The following is a 25619-nucleotide window of genomic DNA, read 5'->3' as shown; positions in this document are numbered from 1 at the left end:
CCAATCAACTTCCTTATCTATTTTGTGTGATATTGGCGAAATAATTTATTTTATGTGTGTAAATATATATTTGTTATTGTCTTAGAATAACATAGTTGTATAATGTAATATGTATTACTAACTTTAATGTTTGTGTTGTTCTAGGTGAAGTGATATTTTATGTCATACTAACTACTATAGTAGTCTATTTTCTATATACTTTTTAAATAAACTAACGAAGGTTGTAACATCGACCGCACCGATCAATCTCCTTCGTGTATTCTCCATTCTACGTGACATTGGCGAAATCATCTGTGCTCATTTGGCACTATTGAAAGCAATTTTAAGAAGAAGAAGAAGAAGAAGAATTTATTTTATCTTGAACATAGAGAATTAGTGAAATCTAATAAGTAAATGATTGTTCTAAGGTATATTAGCATACAAGGTTAAGGATTTATTAGCATATCGTATCATATCGATCTTCAAAATCAACACCACAGTCTAAACCCTCAATTTGTTATGGCACTATCAAGTCTTATCTTTCATAGGACGATCACTTTTAATAGTCTATAATATTGTTATGTATCAATAGTATGGTTAGTTTTGACAATTTACACCGAAACACACACACCATTACACACATACGTCATTCCAAAACCAGTGTTTAGACCACAAAATATTTCCTAAAATTCATTATCCACTTCGAGTCGAACAAGAAAAATAAACAGCTTTAAACAAGCTCGGGTAAATGGATTATCAGAATCAATAAAAATGTTTGATCAAATCACGTCTGGTCAATGGTCTTTGTGAGAGCAAAGCTTTTACGATTCATCAAACATTACTTTTTTAAACGTACATGAATCAACAACACACATATCTTAACCGATTGGCGCCAACGTCTGTCCAAAGATTTACAACGGCTATCAATTGTTGGTCGACACTTTTTTCGTGAAATACGAATTCGTTAATAGAACAGCATTGACGGACGTGAAAATATTTCTAATGATTTTACTTTTTTGTAATTAAATATAAAAAAAAAATAGTTTTCTTTCGTGCAACGAGATATAGATAAAGATTAAATGAAAACGTTTTTATAAATATATCTAATAAAACAATTGTTTTATTAGATATAATACATTTCCAATTTTAATTTATAAGGTTTTCTTTTGACCAATTTATTTTCATATTGCGCAAGAGCTGTGATCTCAATTTTACTTAATTATTAAGAATAAATTTGTAAATTTTTATCCATCTGATTATGATTATAAGGATTTATAATATCACAGAGATGACAAGAACATTTTACGAACCTAAAGAACTATAAAGAAAATAAAACAAGGAGACTTGTTGAATGCTTAATAAATCTTCTAAAAAAAATATATCCTTATATTTTTGAAATACTTGATAGATGTCAGTTCAACGAAGAAAACTTTCAATCTATGCGAGCATTACGAGTACACTTCTTATGTATGTAATTGAGATAAACATCATCTTCCGAGCTAAAAAAATATTATAAATGTTTTAGAGAAAATTTAACAATTTTATACTAGTTAAATACTAAAGACCACCTGTGTTAGCATTTTACAACAATTTTTAACATATTTCAAAAATAATAAGTACAAAGACGTTTTTCTCAAAAGTAAGTAATTCAATTCCTATAAAGCCCAGAGAACTCTTAATGGAAATATTTTCTACATTGTAATATAACTGTAGTGTTTTACTGCTTAACAAAAGCCTCTTCGCTAAACTTGATCTGCGACAGTTTGAAGTCGAGTGATATTTTCGATGGAATTTAAAAATAGAATTCATAATTGGAATTTAAAAATAGAATTTATAAATATTAGGTATGAATAATAATCGGCGTTTTTAAATACATAACAGTATGCAGTTAGCTTGGACGCCATAGTTTCGAGGAACACGAATGCAGGATCGCTCCAAATAGTAATTTTAGTTAACCAACAACTTGAGTATTGAGAATTGTAGCTATACTCGTATATCACGCATTCTGAACAATATTCAAAATAACCTTCCAGTCAATTTAACAAAACATTGACAACATTGATGGGTTAACCGCACGAGACGTTTTGTCTATACTTTTATATTTTTATTTTTATATATATAGCTAGATGACCCCGCAAACGTTGTTTTGACATATATGTTATTAACCCCCTTAATCCCCCACTTATAACTTAGGGGTATGAAAAATAGATGTTGGCCGGTTCTCAGATATACCCGATATGCACACAAAATCTCATAAAAATCCTTGCAACCGTTTCGAAGGAGTATAGTAACTAATATTGTGACACGAGAATTAGATATATAGTTGTATAGTTTTAGTACTTTAAAATCTCAGCAATTGACACGACCACTCACTTTTTACACATGCTTCTTCAAGCAGGAACTTAATTTCAGAATTGTATTCAAAATATAAAGGTGACACACGATTTTGATCTATACTGCGGAGCGCGATACACTTAAAAACAATTAAATTAAATATTTGACATCATTACGAACACAAATCGGAAGTGCCCGACGAGACGAGTAACTACACCGAATTTTAACTCAAAATCACGTGATTCATATTGACATATCGAATTTAATATTTATTTAAAAAAAAGATAAAACTAAATAAATCTAATAATAAGTTAGAACAAAGGGTTGGAAATCTTTTTTTAGATGTTCGTGGTTATGAACTTAAACAGGTATAATTGGTTCATCAAATGTTTATGTTCACGCTGCTTTGAACTGAGCCGTGATTAAATAATCGACCGAGCTTAACTAAACTGTTTATACTAAGTCCCAGGCGATTAAGTTGAGTGTTCAATTCTGTTTTCCATCTACAAATTATATCGATCCTAAATTTTAACACATCGTTTTTATATATTTTTATAAAGTTTTAATTGAGGTAGGGCACGGCAAGAAATCTCCTGCTCAAAATATAGAACAGCCCGACTGGGGTAGTAACCTCGACCTTACAGAAGAACACAGCTAAATAATACTGTTTTGAAAAAGTGTTGTTTTCTTGTGGTGAGTTAGGTGACCAGAGCTCCTGTATGGGGGTAGGAGGTATGGTCAGCAGCGCACTTCCGATGCTTCTGGTGTTGTAGGCGTACCCCAGTACCCTACCTCAGTTAAAATAATATTTTAACCTTTCCAAATATTTCAACATCAACACCTTTTCCGTAAAAATATTTCAAACTGCCACCCAACTTCACAAACAACAAAGTCATAATTCAGATAACCTGTTCGTACAGTACGTCCTTTACACTATGTTTGTATTTTGTTCCTTTTTTGTTTGTTCGTCCATTGATACATTGTTTCGAGTGTCACGAAGAATTCGGGTCTCGTCGATAAGTAGACCTTGTTGATTATATTCTTGTTATTCTTTTGTGAAATAACTACTAGATCTTAATTAACTACTGCTGCGACTACGTATTCGTTAATTTTTAAAATCATAAATTGGTGTTCTTTGTTATTTAAGTTTGTCACGACGCATTGGCGCGGCGGTCACAGTACTGGTTTGTGGCTGTTATGCTAGCGTTACAGGTTCAATCCCTGCACATGGCAAACACTGTATTGGCCATAACTGATGTTTGACGTGAGCTGGGCTTTAATGCTTGTGTATTGTATGTTTCCAGACCCTCGACACAGATGATAATCCCAGTGGGGGGCCTTGAGTGTGAGATGTTTATTTTCTTTATTATTTTAACTGTGTTCAATCAATTTAATTCAAATACTTCAGCTAATTACTACTGGAACTTGTAGCCAATTTCAAAATCATAAATAGTTATGCATGTTATTATTTAATTTTATATATATATTTGTTAAATCTTAATATAATAGCTGTGTGTTAACAGAAACGAAGGTATCAGTCTCGACCTACGTGGAATCAGTTTAAACTTCTAAGAGTTCTGATATAACTTTAGGAGTTTTGATATGTTAGCTTTGCTCGCTGCTCTAGTTCAAGAGATAAATATCGTATTAAAGTCTCTGGATAAATTTAAAATGTTTGTTCTTTCTTTTTACTTTATAATAAGAAAGGTAAAGAAACCGAATCAGATTGGAATTTGCTTTTATTAATACAGATTGTCTTGTCTGCTGATCGTATACTAATGTTCTTAATAATGTATTCTAATTTCCATAATAATTATTTGTACACTGCCTAACTGCTTTTCTATGCCCTGTCCTATTCCCAGAGGTTGTCTGGAAGAAATCGCTATTTCAGCGATAAGACCGCCTTTTTACATCTTCCTCTAATTGTACTACTTTTGTTTGTATCTTTTAATGGTTTGCAATAAAGAATACTATTATTATTATTACTTCATTGTTTTAAACGTGTTGTACAACACTGGGGTGGCAAGAACAAATATGCTCCTTCTGATGGTAAGTTGTTACTATAATCTATGGACGCTTGCAACACCAGAACTATCGTATTTATTCAACAAACAAATTAATGTGACTGGGCTTGCTCCCGACCCAACCAAGAAGCTCTAGTCACATTACCACAGGAACCAAATACTACTTGAAAGCATTAATATTTCTCTGTGATCTTTTGTAAGGTTAAGGGTACTTCCCCAGTAGAGCGGCTCTAAATTTTGAGCAAGTTATTTCTGTTATCTGTGTGTGAAGGTAGGACCGCTATACATCTTGTGTAAAAAGTTATTAATAAGAGTTTGTTGTTTATTTTGGACCTCCATTTGTTTTGTTTATTATGTACGGTAATCGCAAAACAAACAATCGTAAATCATATACAAAACGTTTGGGTATCAGGTAGGATAAAGTAGCGTTCACACCGAACGTAATTCAACGCTGCGTTGATTCATACGAAAATCACAAAACATTGATCACACGAAGGCCACGAAATAAATATTTATCAAACGCAAGTATTGCTAAGCAGGCTTATAATTGACGTATTATTAAAAATAAATACAATTTTATTTTTAATCATTAGTGTGTTTGGCAATAGTAAAAATAATCATCGTTTCTCCAGAACGACAATTTTTAAATTTACCAGAAGACTATAGATTTGTTGGTACTTGATTTGATAAATTTAGTTTACTTTATTTCAATCCTATTTAGACACTCCACGACATTATTTACGACCTTTAGCTTCTACCGTATATAATTATGTAATAAGCAGGCTATGTAGCACAACACAATTGATTGTTGTTCTTTCGCAATCAGTTGTGCATGGATTGCGATTTTTTTTCCAATTTAGCACAATCGCCTTGCCAAACTTTAGTTTTAACAGAAAACAAAAGCTGAGTTCACCGCACCACATCTGAAGCACTCTGAACCACATCCGACGTGTATAACTCTTACCTCGAAGCTTATACCCGCCTGCACCCTCATCAAGTATATTGATAGGACTAAGCAGGGTGAATAATACATTAACATTAATATATTGCTAAACACGGATCGCTCTTACCGCGAAATGTTGAATTATTTCGAAATGACCTTATCAATTCAATTTATTTTAATCTAATGTATGTTTGATCAAGTTTTCACCAATACTACTGGGATTAACGTTAATTTTAAACCTAAATGAATTTGGAATTAATAGTATTTAAAATGGAATTTCGATTTTACGGCGTAATTAGTTTGTATTATAATATTATTAATCTAGTATTAGATTGCTTTCATTTTTAATTGTTTGCTTTAACGCTTTCGATATTAGGTACATACATTATTTCATAAATAATATATTTTTTAATTGGTATTGGTTTGTTTATTTCATTAGCAGCTATTTTAGTAAACAATTTAATATAATCAATTTGTTAAAAAAATTTAGGTATAAAATAACTTCTCCTAAGTCGCTGAGAGTCTCTGACGCCAACAGGTTTAAGTTTTCAGCTTAATTGGACTCATAAAGTTTAGCTTACAGGATTATTTTACGTTATATAAACCTAATAAAACAGCATTTTTTTAATTCTACATAGACTCGATTCCGCCTGTAATATCCCACTACTGGGCATAGACCTCTTTCTCCATGTAGGAGAAGGACCAGAGCTTAATCCACAACGCTGCTCCAATGCGGGTTGGCGGATATATTCCCTACTATGAGTAACGATCGTTATCAATTGTACATGATAACACCGAGCCCGACGGCTTAACGTGCTCTCCGAAGCACGTTGGGGAGATCCACAAGGACTGCACAAACACTCAGACTATACATCATCATCATCATCATCATTACAGTCTATACAGTCCACTGCTGGACATAGGCCTCCACAAGTTTACGTCAAAAATAACGTGAACTCATGTGTTTTGCCCATAGTCACCACGCTGGGCAGGCGGGTTGGTGACCGCAGTACTGGCTTTGTCGCACCAAAGACGCTGCTGCCCGTCTTCGGCCTGTGTATTTCAAAGCCAGCAGTTGGATGGTTATCCCGCCATCGGTCGGCTTCTTAAGTTCCAAGATGGTTGTGGAACCTTGTTATCCCATAGTCGCCTCTTACGACACCCACGGGAAGAGACTAAATTCTTTAGTGCCGTAGCCACACAGCACACATGAACTAAATAAAACTAACAAATGAACTATCGTATGGGAAAAAATGAATATACGAATAATCTTGTAAATGTCCCATTGCTGGGCAAAACCTATTTTTCCGAATTGATAAAGGCTTGAAGTTTAATCCACATGTATAACTATTATTATCAATTTTCAATAACAACTACAGGTGACGGCTACGCGTGCTCTCGAAGGCACAGTAGAGAGATTCACAACTACGTACAACCAGACCAGAAACAAATATTAGATAGTATATAGTAGTATAGTATTTAGTTGTATAGTATTTAATAATATAGGCAGTAAACGCCGGTGTTAACGCTACAGGCACCGTCACACCTTTGTCTGAAAATTGTCTCAATAAAAGTTCTATCCTAAACCTGTTCTGTTCTAAACCTAGAAACACCGTTATATTTTTCTACTTATTTTAATGAAAATTCATATAGTTTACATAGGGTAACAAATATGTTTCATCCTTTTCGGAAATTCGACTCTTAATGGAGGTTACATGTTATACTTATAAAAATGGTAGTTTTGTCCGTTAAAGAAAGTATAAAATGTAAAAGTTATGTAAATTTAAATTACAAATGTAATATATATATAGAATTCAAACCTTACTTACCTTAATAAACCAGAGTCTAAGTTCGTTTATTATTCCGCTTTCACGGTTCAACGGCTTGACCGATCGCCATGAAATTTGGCAATCAAGATTTAGGAACCCGAAATTGACAAAGGCTACCTGTTATTAACAACAACCAACCTCGATTTCATATTTAATACTCATACAATTTTTATATGTAATCACAGCTATAGATGATAATTGGCTGCTGACAGAAATTGCATCTTAACATTCGGTGAAAAAAAGTTGGTGATCCTTGGTTCGATCGTGTTGACGGTAGGAGTCAGGAGTGAAGACCAAAGACCCTGAAGAGTGTTGGAGATAGGGTCGGCAATGCACTTGTGATGATCTTGATGTTGCAGGCGTCCATAGTCTCTGGTTACCGTTTAATAACAGGAGAACCGTAAGCTTGTTTGCAAGTCTAATGGTATATCCAAGTAAAAACCTATGTTTTAGTACAAATTCTTACTTTGTAATTTGAGTAAAGGCGCCTTAACAACATTAGTACTAAAAGTATTTATATTATAATTAAATATGAAGTCGTAAAGGTGAATTCTATTAAGTAGTACAAAAGATTTACTTAATACATTCTGTGTCCCTTATTTTCAATGTAATTTATTTCTTTTATATTACAAAATCGTTGTACAATTGAATAGTATACAATGACCTTATTGTATTACCTAATCTAAACCTATTTTCTTGAACTAAATGGTCACCTTTTTATTTTACGTAAGTCTAATAACAAATTAGTACGCTGTTTGTACGATAAACTTATTGTAATAATAAGAGTAGGAATGAGAATATTATTTGAATTACTTTTGTAAGTTTGAATTGTGGCTACGGCAGAATATAATATAGCCACACCTTGTCTTCCCGAGGGTGTCATAAGAGGCGACTAAGGGGTGACAAAGTTTCACTACGAACTTGGAACAATAGTAGCCGACAGATGACGGGATAACTATCTACCAGGTGCGACAATGTCAGCTCTGCGGTCACCAATCCACTTTTCCACCATAATTACTATGAGCAATACCCCCAATTATTTTTTATAAAGGTACTTCGGAACTCAGGGTGCCCGGCGGTGCCACTATTCGCGGCTATCGCCAGTGGGGGCTGGATGGAGACTGCGGAGAATGACACTTGACGTGAACTTGGGGAAGCTTAGGTCCTGCAGCGGACTACGATAAGCTGAAATGATAATGATGAATGATGAAGTTTTGGCAGTTAATCGAAATTCAATATTCAGTACTATAAAAAAATCTGGCTGGAAGTAGTCAATTTTTAAAAGCGTAAAATCACTAGCGTTGGGAAGCCACTAAGGACGCATGGCTCTTCAACGAATGACCAGTAGTTGTTGATACTGACAAAGATGAAAAACCTTTACATTTCATTTAAAAAAAAAAAATTCAATGTTTATTTTTTATTTTGCTTCCCAGAGCGTAGAAATTTTTTATACCGTTCTCATTCACATTTTCTTTTTCTTTTTTTTTAAGTTAACAATGCCGGCCGCATACAGGCACTAGTTTCAAATATATTTCGTAGTGTTATGTATAAAAATAAATATTTTATTTAAGCAAGTATTTGACTGCAGTGTGCTAACGGAATTTGATAAAAAATATTACATTATGTTCGACGCAGTCTTGCTTTAGAGCATCATGTCAAGGTTGGTATGCCAATGTTTGCCAAATTTTGGTGATGTAGGTCAAAAGCACACTATAAGGAAGATCTATTCACATTTTAAAGTTGGCACGAAGTCTACGATAGGCAGATAAAACCGTTTTTATTTTATTAATAGCTGATCTAGCAGACGTAGTCCTCTATTCTTTTCATTTTTAATTCCTATCCTTACGTTTTTTGAAATATTACAATTTTCCGTGAAATTTTATGAATTTTTATAAGTCGGAGTAGTTCAGCCTTTTTGAGTTTTGTGCTTAGCCACACATTTAGGAAATTATTTTTATTTACATTGGTAAATCTATCTATCTCTTTACAAATATACTATACGTATGCATTTGTAATGAAAAATACGCTATGCTATAGGAATCAGTAAGTAATAATAATTATAATTAGTTAGAAAAACGGAAGCCGGAAGGGCATTCCAAATTTTAACACTTAACATCAAAAGAGCCGTACGCTTGTTTACTGACCTAGTTATATAAAAAAAAAATTAACCGTACTTTACCTCAATGATAGCTTTAAATTTGATTATCCTATATATCTAGTTACGGCGTCTAGGCTTGGACAATATAAATGTGACCATTTATGTTAATATCAGCAATTTTTTTAATAGAAAAGAAAATTTCTTTATAGTTATCAGACACGAATAGATTTGTGTTTAGAAGTAAGTATTTTAACATATAAAACGTACGAAAAAAATTCGGAAGTAAGAGTGAGTTCATTATATAATTTCTTCTAATGCTTGTACGGTAAACTTGTTTTTATAATCAACTTGTTGCTATCGGAAAACCTCGTTAAATCCCGCGTGTTATTAAACTTCTGCGTTTTCCATGTTCAAAAATTTTATTAAGAATTATTTAATTACGAACATCAAATTAAATATTCCAATTTTAGAACGTTACTTGACAAATTAAAAAATGACGACACGTAGCACACTGAAATATGTATTGCAGAATTTCTTATAAGTTTGTGATTTATTACGTGTCACGATGATAAATTATTTCTCATAAAGTACGTGTTAAATTACGAAATATGTTTCATATGAGCGTTGCGAGTGACTTTGTGAACTTGGAGGAGTCTTTCATATGTTACTAGTTTACCGACTTTGCTTCTTACGAGTTCTTATTAGTTAATGTCATTTATCACTCTTAAAATCTTAAGCAAGTCCGCGTAGAAGTGACAATGTAACATTTTAATACATTAACGATATTTTTCAAAAACTAATGACGATTGCAAAGTGCTTTTTAAGCCTATTCGTATAAAATAATTTTTGGGAGTAACGTTAAGCATCACGTTTGAAAAACTAATTTTTAAATAAGGCCACAACTACCCTTTTTTTCAAACTGAGAAATGCATTTACGCACCCCGCCGACGAGGCCGGCGTGTGTGGGGCTTCCGGCACGGACTATACGAGCCAGAATACCAACTAATACCCAGCGGTGCCTTATCATCATAGCGAGGCGCCAAAGCATTCGCATGCAACAGTGACGCCCCGACGGTTGGCCCGCCCACCTTACCACGCACCACGGGCACCATGAGCGGTCTCTCTCAAACGCCATAACTCCCTTACTCATAATGCTGAACGTATTTGTAAACAACATATGAAGATTAATTAATTGCAATTTGCTTTACATTCATTTCATTCATGTAACGTGTACACACACAAATGTGTTGCATTATGAGTAAAATAAATTTAAAATGTACAGCTCTAAATGGACTCTAAGATAGCTAATAAAATAGAATTTATGCACGTTAAAAAGCTATTTATTTAAATTACGTCGAACTTGAATTGATATATTATGCATATTTATTTATATAGCGTAGGTCATCACTTCAGCCTAATACATTTGGCTCCGTGGGATGTTACTCCAACGTGATAAAAAATCTAGGGGTTATTGTTGACAGCTCTCTTTCTTGGCGTCCGCAAATTGCTGAAATTAGTCGCAAAATTTTCGCAACTTTCCATTCACTGAAAAGATGGAAAAATTTCCTACCTATTAAGACTAAAATATCGCTAGTCAACAGTCTTATGATGCCAATCTTGGACTATGCGGATGCATGCTATCCAGACTTGTCGGAGGAACTGATTAATAAACTCGACCGTCTGCAAAACCTCTTTATAAGATATTTATATAGCTTAAAGAAATTTGACCACATATCACAGTATCGCTCAAGTTTTGGATGGCTGCCAATAAAACATCGACGTAACTTACATATTCTGTCTCTCCTCTACGCACCCCTTTTCTATCCTACTTCACCGCTATACCTCAAAGAACGATTTTCTTTCCTTGGCAACCCTTCTCTTCATCTATGCCTTCGCTCTCAAAACGACAACAAATTGAGTGTGCCAATTCATAACTCGAGTTCGTATTCTAAGGCTGTTGAATTTTGGAATGCACTACCATCAGTAATTCGTCAGTCTCCTTCTATCTTTGTCTTTAAAAACCGCGTAAAGCATTTATTTCTACCTCACTATGACATAAATGGCATGTCTATGCACACTTATTTTCACTGTTTATACCCATCTCGCTATCGCGTACGTTTATTCATTGGCTTATGTATGTGTATTTATATGTTTGTTTTTGTGTATATATATATATATATATATATATATATATATATATATGTGTGTGTGTGTGTGTGTGTGTGTGTATGTACGTGTGTATGTATATGTATGAATGTATGTATATATATGTAAGCATCATAAATATATATAAATTTATATGATTTATTTATTTATTTATTGTATTATAGTCGCATGTGTATATATGTATGTATGTTTGTAGGAATTTATATATGTATTTTGATTAAACTTCATTATCATTGCGCAAGCCCGTTACACTGCTAGCTTTTTTCTGTTGGGTAATCTGGAAGCGATCGCTATTTAGTGAAAACATCGCCTATTGCACTATATGTATCTAATATTAAGGTTTGCTTTGTACACTATCTTTAGTTGCATAAAGTGGTTTATTACTATTATTATTATTATTACATTCCACTGCTGGACATATGCCTCCACAAGTTCGCGCCAAAAATGGCGTGAACTCATGTGTGTTGTCCATAGTCACCACGCTAGGCAAGCGGGTTTGTGACCGCAGGGCTGGCTTTTGTCGCACCGAAGACGCTGCTGCCCGTCTTCGTCCTGTGTCCTTTCTAAGCCAGCAGTTGGATGGTTATCCCACCATCGGTCGGCTTTGTAAGTTCCAAGGTGGTAGTGGAACTGTGTTATCCCTTAGTCGCCTCTTACGACACCCACGGGAAGAGAGGGGGTGGCTATATTCTTTGATGCCACACGTAGGTCTATAATACTATATACATTTTCATAGTCTCATCATTTTTCAGTCATTCTTGTTTACATTTTCGCACTGTACAGAGATGATCTTAGGTTGTCTGAAAAATGGCTTAATTTATGGCAGTTGTACTAATGATATACTAATTTAATCTGTAATGTTATCTTAAATTTATGTTCAATTGTGCATTTGATGTGTACGCTTCAGCCTGTAATATCCCACTACTGGGCATAGGTATCTTTCCCCATGTAGAAGAAGGATCAGAGCTTAATCCACCACGCTGCTCCAATGCGGGTTGGCGGATATATTCCTACTATGAGTAACGATAGCTATCAGGTGTACATGATAATAACCGAGACCGACGGCTTAACGTGCTCTCCGAGGCACGGTGGGGAGACCCACAAGGACTGCACAAACACCCAGACCATGGCAAACACCTATATGGCCAATACAAATGTTTGTCATGTGCGGGGATCGAACCTGCAACCGCCAGCGCAACAGGTACAACCCATAGTTGTAACCATTGCGCCAACGCGGCGTAATTTGATGTGTATAATAAAGTATAAATCGCTATAAATAAAAATGAATCGTTGTAATGTATGTAGGTAACTTTAGAACGACTGCACGAAATCGAATAACTTTTTAAAGAAATTAAAATATATATTATGCTCTAAAACACAAAAATGTGGTGTATAATAAATAACATAGATAATAATTGACGTGATTAAATCAAGTAATGATATTTCACAAGATGCTTAGTACGATATTTAGAATAATGAATATTTATTTTGTACAAAAAATCACGTTATCTTAATATATGATATCCTTGTTCAAATATCTTTATTGTGACCATTTAATGACTCATTAATTTTATTTGCGAATTGTCCCACAATAGTAGGTATTACACATATAAAGCATCGTGTGTGTGCACCGCGTGAGCACCCACACACCTGCGATTGCGTGATTCCAGCTCATGATGGATATTTGTATTTGTATAAATATTTCTTTCCGTTCTGGTTGTCTGTCCTTGTAGGTCTCCCCACCGTGGCTTGGAGAACGCGTAGAGCAGTTATTATCATAGGCACCTGATAGTAATCGTTACTTATATCAGGGAATATATCCACCAACCCGTAAGGGAGGAGCGTGGTGGATTAAGTTCCGACCCTGCTCCTACATGGAGAAAGAGGCCTATGCCCAGCAGTGGGATATTACAGGCTAAATCGTATAGGATTAAGTCGACAAACTAGCTTACGGCCCACCTGGTTGTTAGTGGTTATCGTAGACTATGGACACCTGTGATACTAGGAACTTTATAGGCGCGCTGCCAACCCTGGCCATTTCACCGCTCCCGGAGCTTTGGCTATATTATCCCTCACAGGAATACAGCACTACCCACTTGAAAGCAATTTCGCTTGGCTATGATTTTCACGTCTTCCATTACATATAAAATATCGTATTAATACAATAAGCAACGCAGACGACATCGCGGTTATTATAGATATAAAAAAGCTTAGACAAACCTGTCTTAATGAATTGACGTTTAAGATCAATTAATTTATAAGATCGTGTTCAAAATTTTTTTTATTGAGAGACAATCTCCTTTTAAATTCAAACTACAGTAATATATTCAAATATATTATGTTTCAATTTCAACCACAAAGCCACTGGCAGGCTATATGAAAACATTAATTTTTTTTATAACATTCGCCTGTAATACGAATAAAATATATGGCTAATATATACATGTTTTAATTAGTACGTTTATGATTTTAAAATTATGGACTGAGTATTTTTTATCTGTGGCATTTTTATGTTTCCTGCCTGTATTGACATTAATTAATCGTTTTTTTTTTCTCTTACCAGCCGGTTTGATATGTCTTATATTTTTTTTTGTCCAACATTGATTTATTATATATCGAAAACACATTCATCATTATATATTATAATTATTATGTTATGACATTTTAAAACACAGTTTAACACTTAATTGGATTAAAACTAAACAGTGGGTATTTTAATAATAGGTATTTCAAAAAGTTTGAAATTAAAAAAAAAGTGAAAACGTACTTAAATATATAATTATTCATTATATTTTCATTGACATAATGAACTTATTATAAAAATCACAATATAATTATTTAATTTAACAATATTTAAGCAATACCGACTAACGTAAACGAAATCAAAATCGAATATTATTTGCTTATAAGCACTTTTGTATCGTCATTTTGGGGATTAAAATTATTTGTGCGAGAACCGTATGAGAATGTTAAATCTAAATTTACCTGGAGTGTGATAAAACTTAACTATAATAGCTACTTTATCCTGTTAGGGTGCGATCGGTTTGTCTTTGACGGCTGTTGAACCCTAATCCGCAAGCTCGTATCGACCGAACCCCGATTAAGTAACATTATATAAACAGTATTTTTTTTTTATATTATTAGGTCGGCAAATAAGCGTACGGCTTACCTGATGACAAGCGATTAGCCGTAGCTTATAGACGTTTGCAACACCGGAAGCATTGCAAGCGCGTTGTGGACCCTATTCCCCAGGAGCTCTGGTTTGTTGGTAGGATTGCAAATATACTTGTGATGCTCCTGGTGTAGCAGGCGTCCATAGTCTATGTTATGCGCTTCTTATTATTAGGACCTTACGCTTGATTGTCAGCCTAATAGTGTAATGATTGTCTATGTCCTCGCAAACGAAAGAAAAACGTGGGTAGTCGATCATAATCTATTATTTACGCATTATTAGAGCTTATTAAAAGTGCTGATTAGATCTCGATTAAATCAGCACTAGACTGTATGACAAAACCTTTCCTTGATAGAATTTTTTTTATTAAACTTAAACTTTACTTTTCTTAACAGAAGCTTTCGATTTAAAAAAGCCTTATCAAAATCCGTTCAACCAGTAAAAACTTATGAGCAAACTAACACATGAAAAAAAGTGTGTGCATACAAAGTACGCATGTCAGAAGTTAAACTTCTGCGACAAACTAATTTTTAAGTCTCGTTTATATTTATACAAATCGAAAGCTTTAGATTTCTGTTCCATCTAGTTAGTTTGTAATGTAATACTATCGATATTAATACAACAGTCTTTGTAGTTTCTATAGTACACGCTAGGTGGCTCTGTTGTTCGAAAAAAGCGTTGCACATCTTTGTGACGCCATTATTATTATTATTGCGTTTCATACGTAAAAAATTTACCCTCATGCGCCTAAAAAAGTTTCACTTCAAAAAAAAAAAAAAAACAAATGAAGTTGGTTAAAGTATGCATGTATGCCACAATCAGTTTGTTTTGTCTGATATAGAATCGCTGTTACAAAAGTGCTATGAAATATGCATCCGAAGTGTTCAATAACAAATTTTAATATCGACATACCGAATGCTTGTTTTAACATTTATAAATTTGTCCTTACTCTGTTTACAAGCTTCAAAATAGTAAAAATGTTTTAATGTTACTTCATAATAGTATACATTATAATGAAACAACTTTTTCGGATATCACGGGAGGACTTCCCTTCCTCCCGTGACCGTGGTTGCTGTGAAGTATCCGAAACGTCTACTACACACACATGAGGTTGTAGGTATTAGCCTATTGCTAAAGAATATATACAAAATAAATACAAGTTTATATATATAATTGTTGTTTTGTCATTTTTATATTATAATGAAACAATGCAATCAACAGGCTTCAGTCACGCTTTTAAAAAACCGCGATAAAATCCGAAAAAGTTGTTTCATTATAATGAGTGAAATTCGCGCAAATGTCACAAAAAAAAAGTACATAGATTTTTTATTATTTGGAACTATAAAAAACATATGACAACAACAAGCTGTAATTATATAAAAATAGTACCGGAGTAAAGAAACTTTTATAATATTATTTTGGATGTAAAAGAATATTTAACGCTTGATCTTTTTGTAGACAAAGTTACCAGTAGAACGTAAACACGAAAAAGACTAATGTGTAACATAACATTTGTTTTATGTTTCTATAAAAGGCAGGGAATTAAATTACTGGCCAGTTGAACACTGGGGTTACCGCCTCTGTGACGAATACAAGCCGGACAAGATTCTACTTTTTTAATTAAAAAAAACCCGTGCAACATTTTTATTTGCCTCATTTGTAAAAAAAAACAAACATCTGACAAATATATTTATATGTTTTCTTGCACTGTTTTATATTGTGTCGATATTATTAGATTAGAAAACAACTCGTATTCAAGATAAATAGTGGTAGTAAATTAAAAAAAATAATAGTCAGCAAGAAGATCTCACTCTAATATTATAAACTTTACCTTAATGTATATATTTAGTAAATAAATTATATTTCGTCTTGCAAATCATTACATATTTCTTCTTCATTTATATATTCTCGTAGTAAGCAAATGTGCTTGGACTTTCCGACTGTATTTACGTCGTTTCTAACTCACAGCACTTATTATTATTAGCCCTTATTACTAATTCTTATTAGCACTAATTATTATTCAAGCTCTTTATTTTACAATTGGTTTCGTCCTACTTCAATTTTTTCGTTTCAAAAGCTGAAATCGCTGGTACAAAATACATTATCTGTCCCGAGAAAACAGAATCTATGGTCACTTTAAGAGACAGCCATGTTTTTTTACATATACAAACTAGTTTTGTTGATTAATTTAGCGTCAACATTTAATTGCTTATAAATTATGCAATTGTAATTGTATAATTTAAAACCAATATTTTTAAAATTAAATCCTACATCAAGTTTACATATCGATGGATTAAATAAAAATAAAAAGTAAAATTTACCCTACGGCTTAGGTAGTTATGTATTACAGTCTGGCCGTTTGTTTTTAGTTCCATCATGGTATTTAAAATACGGGAATACTCTGGCAGGACCGTCAAGTCGCATATGCTTTTGCCTACCGGCTTAGACAGTTCTTCTTTGATAGCGACTTCTACTTCCCACAAGTGCCCTAGGCGTAGACCTTTTAAAGTCGGACCTGAATATCTATGACGCACCAGCTTTAGCCAAAAATGTAGATTATGCAATAATTTAAATCTTCAATTTGCGATCGGTTAAAGCTTTGCTCGAATACTGCGTTATAACTGCGTGATGTAGATTTAATACGATTCTCAGCCATCGCGTCATTAGTTTTCATTGTTTTTTTTTCAGAAAATGGCAGCCGGCAACAGCTGGTTATTTTTTAATACTTAAGAGTTATTTTTATATCATCAGTTTGATTCACGCGTCAACAGTGGTATATATACTATGCATACGCTTTTTAGAAAAGTAACAATAAACTAATACAATTTTCCTAGGTGTTGTAATGACGACGTAAAAGAGGTTTTGAAGCCTTCATGAATAAAGTAAACGAGTTCCCCCATTTACTTTATTCATTTCAGAATATTTTGGCATCACCAACTTCTGACGATGCCAAAATATTTGTACAATAATTGTACGTATTTGAAGATACGTGGATAATTTAGTTCGGAACTATGCAGGTCACAAATCTAACTTTTTTTCCTCCATAAAGAATATAAATAAATAGGTAAATAAATGTATGATGCAAATCAACAAAAATGAATTTTCTCAAAAAGTTACAAATACATTTGATATAAAAAGAGCTTTCTATTCTGAACTTAGGAATGAAAAATGCCATTAAAGAAGCATCTCGACCACTCCGAACATAATTGGCATTGTTTGATGTGGACAAACTTCGGTAAATATAATTATTGGAAAAGTTATAAAATATTTGAAAATTATTTTCTATACGAGAAAAAATAGCGATATGTCACGAAATCTTTAGGCTTTAATTTTTACAGTTTACTATTAATATGATTCATTTTTTTGTTCGCAAGCAAGGTAATAAATAAACGTTTGTTACTTTTGCTATCCTTTTGTTAGAAACGTAAAAAAACTTAGACGAGGATTGTTGATCTTTAAGCGATAAATCACTTGTAAATGATTATTTACTGACTTACTGAACTTCTACTGCTCCAGTTCTGCTCAAGTAGTTGTGTGTCCCTGTGATGAGCTCGGCGCCTGCAGATCTTGGAGAGGGTTGGAGATAGTAAGAAATATTAGTTATTAAAATTTGAAAGCAATGAAAATATACTAATTTCTCATTAGTGATTGTCGCGTTATTAGCGTTATTTATAAATATGGGTTATAATACATATAAATTATAGACGCTTTACTAGGATAGGATAGGATAACGGCTACTAGGATTACCTCCTGTGTTACACACACAATACACAAACACAAACGTCCAGACCACCGCTAATATCTGTATGGCCAATAAAAATGTTTGCCATGTGCGTGGATCGAAACCGCAACCGCCAGCACAACAGCCACAAACCAGTCTTGTGACCGTTGCGCCCGCGTGTCGTCAAACTCTTCTTTTTATATGAGACAAGTTTAAACTTGACAAAGAATTCGACAAAGATTTTAATCTCAGGTACAGCACAAACGTAGCGATTTTGCTAGCATAACTTTTAGGTCGTTGTCGCAGTTTGCAACGACCCCGCTTTCTGCTCCATAAGTTAAGTGAGTTAAAATTTCCCCAGGAGTGTAAATATTTTATTATTTATGTCATTATGTGTTGATGTATTATTCATATTTACATTTATTATTAAAAATATGTAGCTCCACGGCACCATGTGTGTGTTGTTAAACATATTTCTTAATTTTATCATCTACTTCTTAACGTTATTTTTATTATAATTCTTAATTGTTGGAACATAAATTAACTGGTTTGTGGTTGCTATAATTGTGAACACAAATAACGTCAAAGACAGATCGTTACCGGTTTCCGTTTGCGGTATAGCTGTAAGCGCGTCTGTGCGGTGCCTAGCTTAATGCGGAAGAGAGTAAGCACATAGTGAATAACGCAATATTTGGAATTCCGTAGATCAAGGCTGTGAATGATACGCAAATCGAATGTTATTTTCATTTTTATCACTACCGTAGTGGAAATGATGGTTGATGTATTATGGTGGTTTTAATTTGGTGTAATAAAATACACTTAAAATTTACACTAATTTTTATTTTAGGATAAAATTACCAAAAAGGAATATAAAGTAAAAATATAAACCATAAAGAAATAAATGTTACATATCAATTGCTGCCATGTAAAAATTCTTTTCATGAAAATTTAAAAATAAAATGAGGATTGATATAAACACAACTTTAAAAGTTTATGTATAATTATGTGGTTACGCCACACTAATATTATAAAGAGAAAATAGGCGTTTTGGATTCTTTATTAGGTTTTGTATTAGATTAACTCGAGAACTAGGTACTGGACGAAATTTAAGTTTTTGTGTAAATGTTGAGTTTCTGGCCGGGGTAGGGTCAGAAACGCGCTTGCGATGCTTCTGGTGTTGCAGGCATCTAAAGGCTACGGTAATCGCTTATCATCAAGTAAGCCGTACGCTTATTGCCGTATTACTATAAAAAATAGCTATATTTTTTTTATTAATGGAATACTCCGTGTTTTATAACATAACCTATAATAATTAAGAAATTTTGGATTTTGCTTTTAAAATCATTCATATTATTTTTATTAAAATTTTTCTAGAATTTCATTATGAACTGACTACATATACCAACGGTATACTCGCCTTAATTAAATACGTTTTTTTTTGATTAATTGATTCATCCCACAGCTGGCCAAAAACGTCTATCTTCATACAGGAAAATGCTTGGATCTTAATCCACCACACTAGTCCACTGAATTTTGTACCACAAGTAATGATCGCTATCACGTGTCCACGACCACTACCAAAACTGACAACTTTACGTGATTAACGTTATTGTATTATTTATTTTTTACATGTAATACCCACACACATTCACATTCACACATTCACAGGTTCGATCCCCGCTGGAACAGTCGGTATTTTTGATATGATGCTAAAAATATTTAAAAATCTAAGCAGCGAGTGTCGGCGTGTAGGGTAGGGCGGCGGTTATTATTATTTATTTATCCAATATGATAAGCAGTATACTAAATTAATATAAACAGCAATTTATCTCGTTTAGACAACCCTACGATTGAAGGAGCGCCTTATCTACTTTCTTATCTACTTACTCTACTTTCTCAAAAATTATAAAAAAAGTTTATAAGACGCCTATTAAATTTTTATACAGTAATTACGGATAATTAATTTTTATAATATTTTAATTTATAAAATTTTTGCAATTTATCGAAAAAAAAACATTTGTACGTTTTAAAATCGATAAAAACAGGTGTAGCAAGAATATTAAAAATACTTATAATAATAATTATCTATTGATCATATAAGTTTAATACCTATTAGGCATAGCTATTAAGTTAATCAGATCATTGTTAAAAAATTACATGAACCAACAATATATTATTTCTCTAGAAATAAACATTAATAAAATAAATAAGCGGCTTACACTCAGCTACGAATCACTCCTGTGACGGGGGTCCATAAACAAACGGAATACCGGAATAAACAAGCACAAACGAGCAGATCAGGACCCGTATGGCTTACAAAAATGTTTGCCTAGTTCGGAATCGATCCCGCAACCGCCAGCGCAACAGTCAGTACTGAGACTGGCTAACGCGTCGTCTAAAACGCAATAAAAACTATTAACAGTATGGAATTACAATGCTTATTAACAAAAAGCGCATTATTACGATATAATTCAGTCTTTAACACCCCACTGCTGGGCATAGGCCTCTTCCTTCACGTAAGAGAAGGATTGAAGCTTAATCCTGCTGTTCCACTGCTGGTTGGCGGATCATTGTCACAAGGAAAATTCCTAAGTTACACAGAGGGCCTAACCGCTAAAATTTATTTTTATAACTAGGCTTTAATACTAACTCAAGTTTGAACCCTAGTTAGCACCAGGTTTGAAAATAATTACCACATAGAATATTATGACTTATGCGACTTGACCGACTCATCGATTTGCTAGGTTATGAATTTTTAGAGAGAGAAGTAATTGTAACGTCAAACTACATTATGATAATTAAAAATCGGACAATTCCGTTAAAATATCAGGTTGAAAAATAAAAAATAAAATTAATAAAAAAATGGTCGTTTTCAAATGCCTCATCCATACAATCATGCTCTATTATCAATAATAAAAAAAAATAAGAACACAAAAACAGCTTCTAGTGACTGACTACACTGTCGGGCATTCTTCCACGACATGTGAGGGTTAAGGTTTTAATCGTCACGATGCTCTACTGTGTGGTGGCGGATAACTTTAATATCGAAATAACGACCGCTATCAAGTGTTTATAATATATAACAAACAAGAACAACTAAAAGCTTTATGTGCACTTCAAAATATGTGAAAACCACAAACAAAATACAAGTAACAAACACTCTTACTAATACCTGTTCAAATAAGGAATCAAAATCAATCCGCGATCGTCGTCATTAATTTTCTTACATAACTGTATGTTCTACTATAAAAATCTTACTGTAGCTCCGAACTTAAAACTGTTTCAGAACCAACTAATAATGAAAGCTAATGCCTATAAATAAAACAGAAAAAAAGGTATTATCAGCGAAAGGTAAACGATAAATAGACGAGTTTCGAATTTTTAAATATCGCATGATTCGTGTGTAGTCAAATATATTTGTAACACGAAACAAATGAAATAATACAATCGAATCGATGTCATTCTTTGATAACGTGAAAGGATTTTTTTTGTCATCTATCAATATTGGTTACAGTTATTTATTTTAACCTACTTACAAAACGTAGAAGTTTAATAAATACTTATAAAATAATATAAAAAAACTTGTTATATGGAAACCTTAAATATATATTTTTTTTTTTTTTGATAAAAACTCTTTTAGACTTTAAAATATTTTTAGACATTTCTCAATCTCTTTTACGAAAATATTGTTTCAATTTGACTGACAATAATTTTGAAAATACACAAAAATGGCTTTCTATATAAGTTTATACATACATAAGACCGTAATTTATAGGTACTACCTACTACTATACGGATGTACAAAAAAAAAATTATGATTAAGTAGGTACTTTTATATTATTAATTGTGTTACTTGCAAACTAAAAAAAAAACGACTTCAAATGCATGGGCTAATAATACAACGTAGGTCGACGTAAAAATAGTCAAGTAAATACGAATTATTAGAGATACTTAACTCGAAAAGTATTTGTCACATTTCAATTAAAGTTATGTGAAACCACATGATACTCGCCTTTCGTTTAATTTTTTTTTTTTTAAATCGGTCCACTTAGTCAAAAGTTCTGAGGTTACGTACATAAGAAAGTACAGTCGGAGTGAATATGATCCTTTTTTTGAAGTCGGCTAAAAATTAGTAACTCGTAATTTTTGGTTTTTTGGATATAGACTACGCTGGTTGCGGGGGTTGGAGCGCGGAGTAAGGCGGAGTTAAAAAACAGCAGTCGAGCGACGATGCTCATGGAGTTGGGACGTATTGCATATACGTCGCAACGATCTGTGAAACATCGCGATATCCGACATTTATTACATTTCAGTTTCTTTCCGTGTTTATACGATCAAAAAGTTTATTGTGACAATGATGTGACTTCTGATTAATTTATAGATTATGTGGTTTGTGTAAAAATCAAACTAACGTTTGTAAACGGGAATTACTGTGAATCTGTTATAATCCGTTTTATGGATTAGTTGAAATGTTCGATTTTAATTGATAGTGTTGCTTAAAATTTTCTAAAAAAATACGCTGTGTGTTTTATGTGTTATAAGGGACTAAGACATTTTTTATAAAGGTACGTATCTGGTATACTTTAGTAATTTTTGGTTCGATGTTGATTCTATACAATTATCGTAGCGTTCTAAATAACATAGTAACACTTCTACGATCTTCTACGATTAAAACTTTTTTTTATATAAAAAACTATTTTAAAAATAATAGAGTTAAATGCTGTTTAAAAACTGATGATAAAATTACGTGAAATATTATTTATCTTTGTAGGTAGGCATGAAAGAATAACGCTACCTACGCTGTGAAATAAAAAAAAAGTCACATTCGTCTAAAACATGTTAGGTAGCTCATTAGCTGTTAATGTTAAACTGCCCATTACGTAAATAATAAAAAAGTTTTGAATGCATAAAAAGACAACAGAAAGTGGGTTTAAAGCCTTACTGCTTTTCGTCCATGTTTTTACTGCCAAATTAATTCGTTTAAATAGGTAGTTGCCATTTTGGATTTTTAAGATCTTTACATAGCGTTGCGATTAAATGAAAATAGAGTTTCTTTCTATTTTATAATAATTTTATATTTCGTTTTCGAATTAAGATAGTTTTAAACACACATTTAATTTTTTTTTGTGTTGTAAAATCATTAGCGGCTTTCTAATATTATTATGGTATGAACACAATTATGTAATATAAAATTACTTCATAGTTACTTACCCTAATCTCTAATATTTTTAAATACATACAGATACTTTTGCGTAAAAATAATATTGTAGGTAATATTCACGCTACATTTAAAAACTAAAAATAGAGATTCATTCGGATAACATACATATTTTTATAACTATTAACACATACTGTATCAAATACAAACTTTTAGCGCTTTTACAATAAAATATATATTAAAACAACGTGCGGGATATGTGATATTTTGATTTATTTTTCAATTTTAAACATCCGTTTTTAGTTAAAAGTTGAGTGTCAAATTTATAAAGTGTTGAAATAACTGACTTACAATAATAAAATAACGGTCATTTTTATAAAGAAATATTGAAATTCGTAATAAATTTCAGATGTTTTAAACCGAAATATGTTAAATGAATCTCTTCGAAATTTGATTTTCATCTGAAAGATAAATCCATTTTAAAATGTATCGAATTTTTTTTTAATATTTTCAGATGAAAAATTAAAAACCCATTAATGAAAAACAATTTTAATTAATTATAATACTTATAATATTATATTCATAAATATAAATTAATGTAAAATATATTATAATGAAACAACTTTTTCGAATGTTATAGCGGTTCCTTAGGTTTTTTACAAGCCGACGTTTCGGACACTTTACAGCAATCATGTCACGGGTGGTGGTACCTAATAAATAGGTTTAATAAAATTATAATGAGTGAAATTTGCGTAAACATTAGAAAACAATAATGTAAAATATATTTAATAGTAGGTACATCTATTTAAAAAAATGTTTTTCACCTGTAAAGCGATTTTGATCTTGATTTATTAAAGCTTTATTTCACTTATTCTTTGCCATAATTATTTTTTTATAAAAATCGGAATTATTATTTTTAATTTCAGTACTTATAATTTTGTTCATTTCGTAATTTAAAATTATACGTAGGTATATCTCAAATTATTAAATATAACGTTATTGTTAATATCACCGTCTATAGGATCGGTAAATAAATACGCTCTAAATTTACCGTCGGTTCCTTTTACAATGTTCAGATTCTTGTTTACGGTCAAGGTTGTGACAAAACAAAAATTTTTGTAACAAAATTCACAAAACTTAATATATTTATATAAGATTTATTCTATAAATACTAGCTTTAGGTAAGTAGTTTGTACTTAACGCGAGAAGGTTATATTACTCTCTAGGGAGAGATAGTTCTTTTTACTGCTGCAGTGGAGGGCTATGTAGCCACATTGTTAGTAAATAGTTCACTATTTTGTAAGTAATAGTTAAATTTAAGGAAGTAGGTTTTATTATTGGTGAAAAAAATCTGTGCTATTTTGAAATTATTGAAAGGTTGATCAAAGGAATAAAATTTTATTTAAAATCCACTATTAATGTTTTTAATAGTGTTATTTTTTAATGCCATTTGAAATCCTAATAGATTAGAGACATTTACTTAGGAGATGGATACTAAGTACATAGGTATTAATATAGGTAAATTAGATGCCACAAAAGATGCTGAACGTAATCTACAATTTTTAAACGCCTTTATAGACTTTGTTTTTACTAACTTAGTTTAGGTTTAATATGAATTTCGATAACGTTATATTATTTTGGGAGATATACTTTAGATTTACAAATATATTCACTTTATTAGATGTTCTATAAAATTACGGTTTTTATCAGATAAGAACGTTGAAGTCAAATTCTTTATTCACATGAATTTGTAGGCCTTTATACGTGCACGAGGGGGTCGAATTCGTTCGGTCATTAGTCAAGACTTGTAATTTCTTCTGTGACAAAATTAGTTTCAATGAAATCGTGTATGTTATTGTTAGTTGATAGAGATAAGTCTTAGACGGCTTATCACTTTATGTTTAGCTGACTTAAAAAAAGGAGCGGGTTCTCAATTCGACCGATTTTTTTTTTTGTCTTTTCTCGTAACTTTTTATAGGTAATACCGATTTTGATGATTCTTTTTTTAATTAAAAGCTGCTGTTTAAATTTTATCGAGACCTGACGAGTACTTTTGAGTTATCCTCAATGATGCGTATTTAATCAACTACCTACGTTATTTTACTTGTCAATCTAAATTGAACAAGACACAATTATATTTCATCATTTTATAAAAAAATGATTATTATTATAAAGTACCTTTATAAAATTAAAAT

This window comes from Melitaea cinxia, chromosome 28 (assembly GCF_905220565.1).
Source record: "Melitaea cinxia chromosome 28, ilMelCinx1.1, whole genome shotgun sequence".
NCBI lineage: Eukaryota > Metazoa > Arthropoda > Insecta > Lepidoptera > Nymphalidae > Melitaea > Melitaea cinxia.
The sequence above is the reverse complement of the archived record's forward strand: the minus strand, read 5'-3'. Positions refer to the sequence as shown.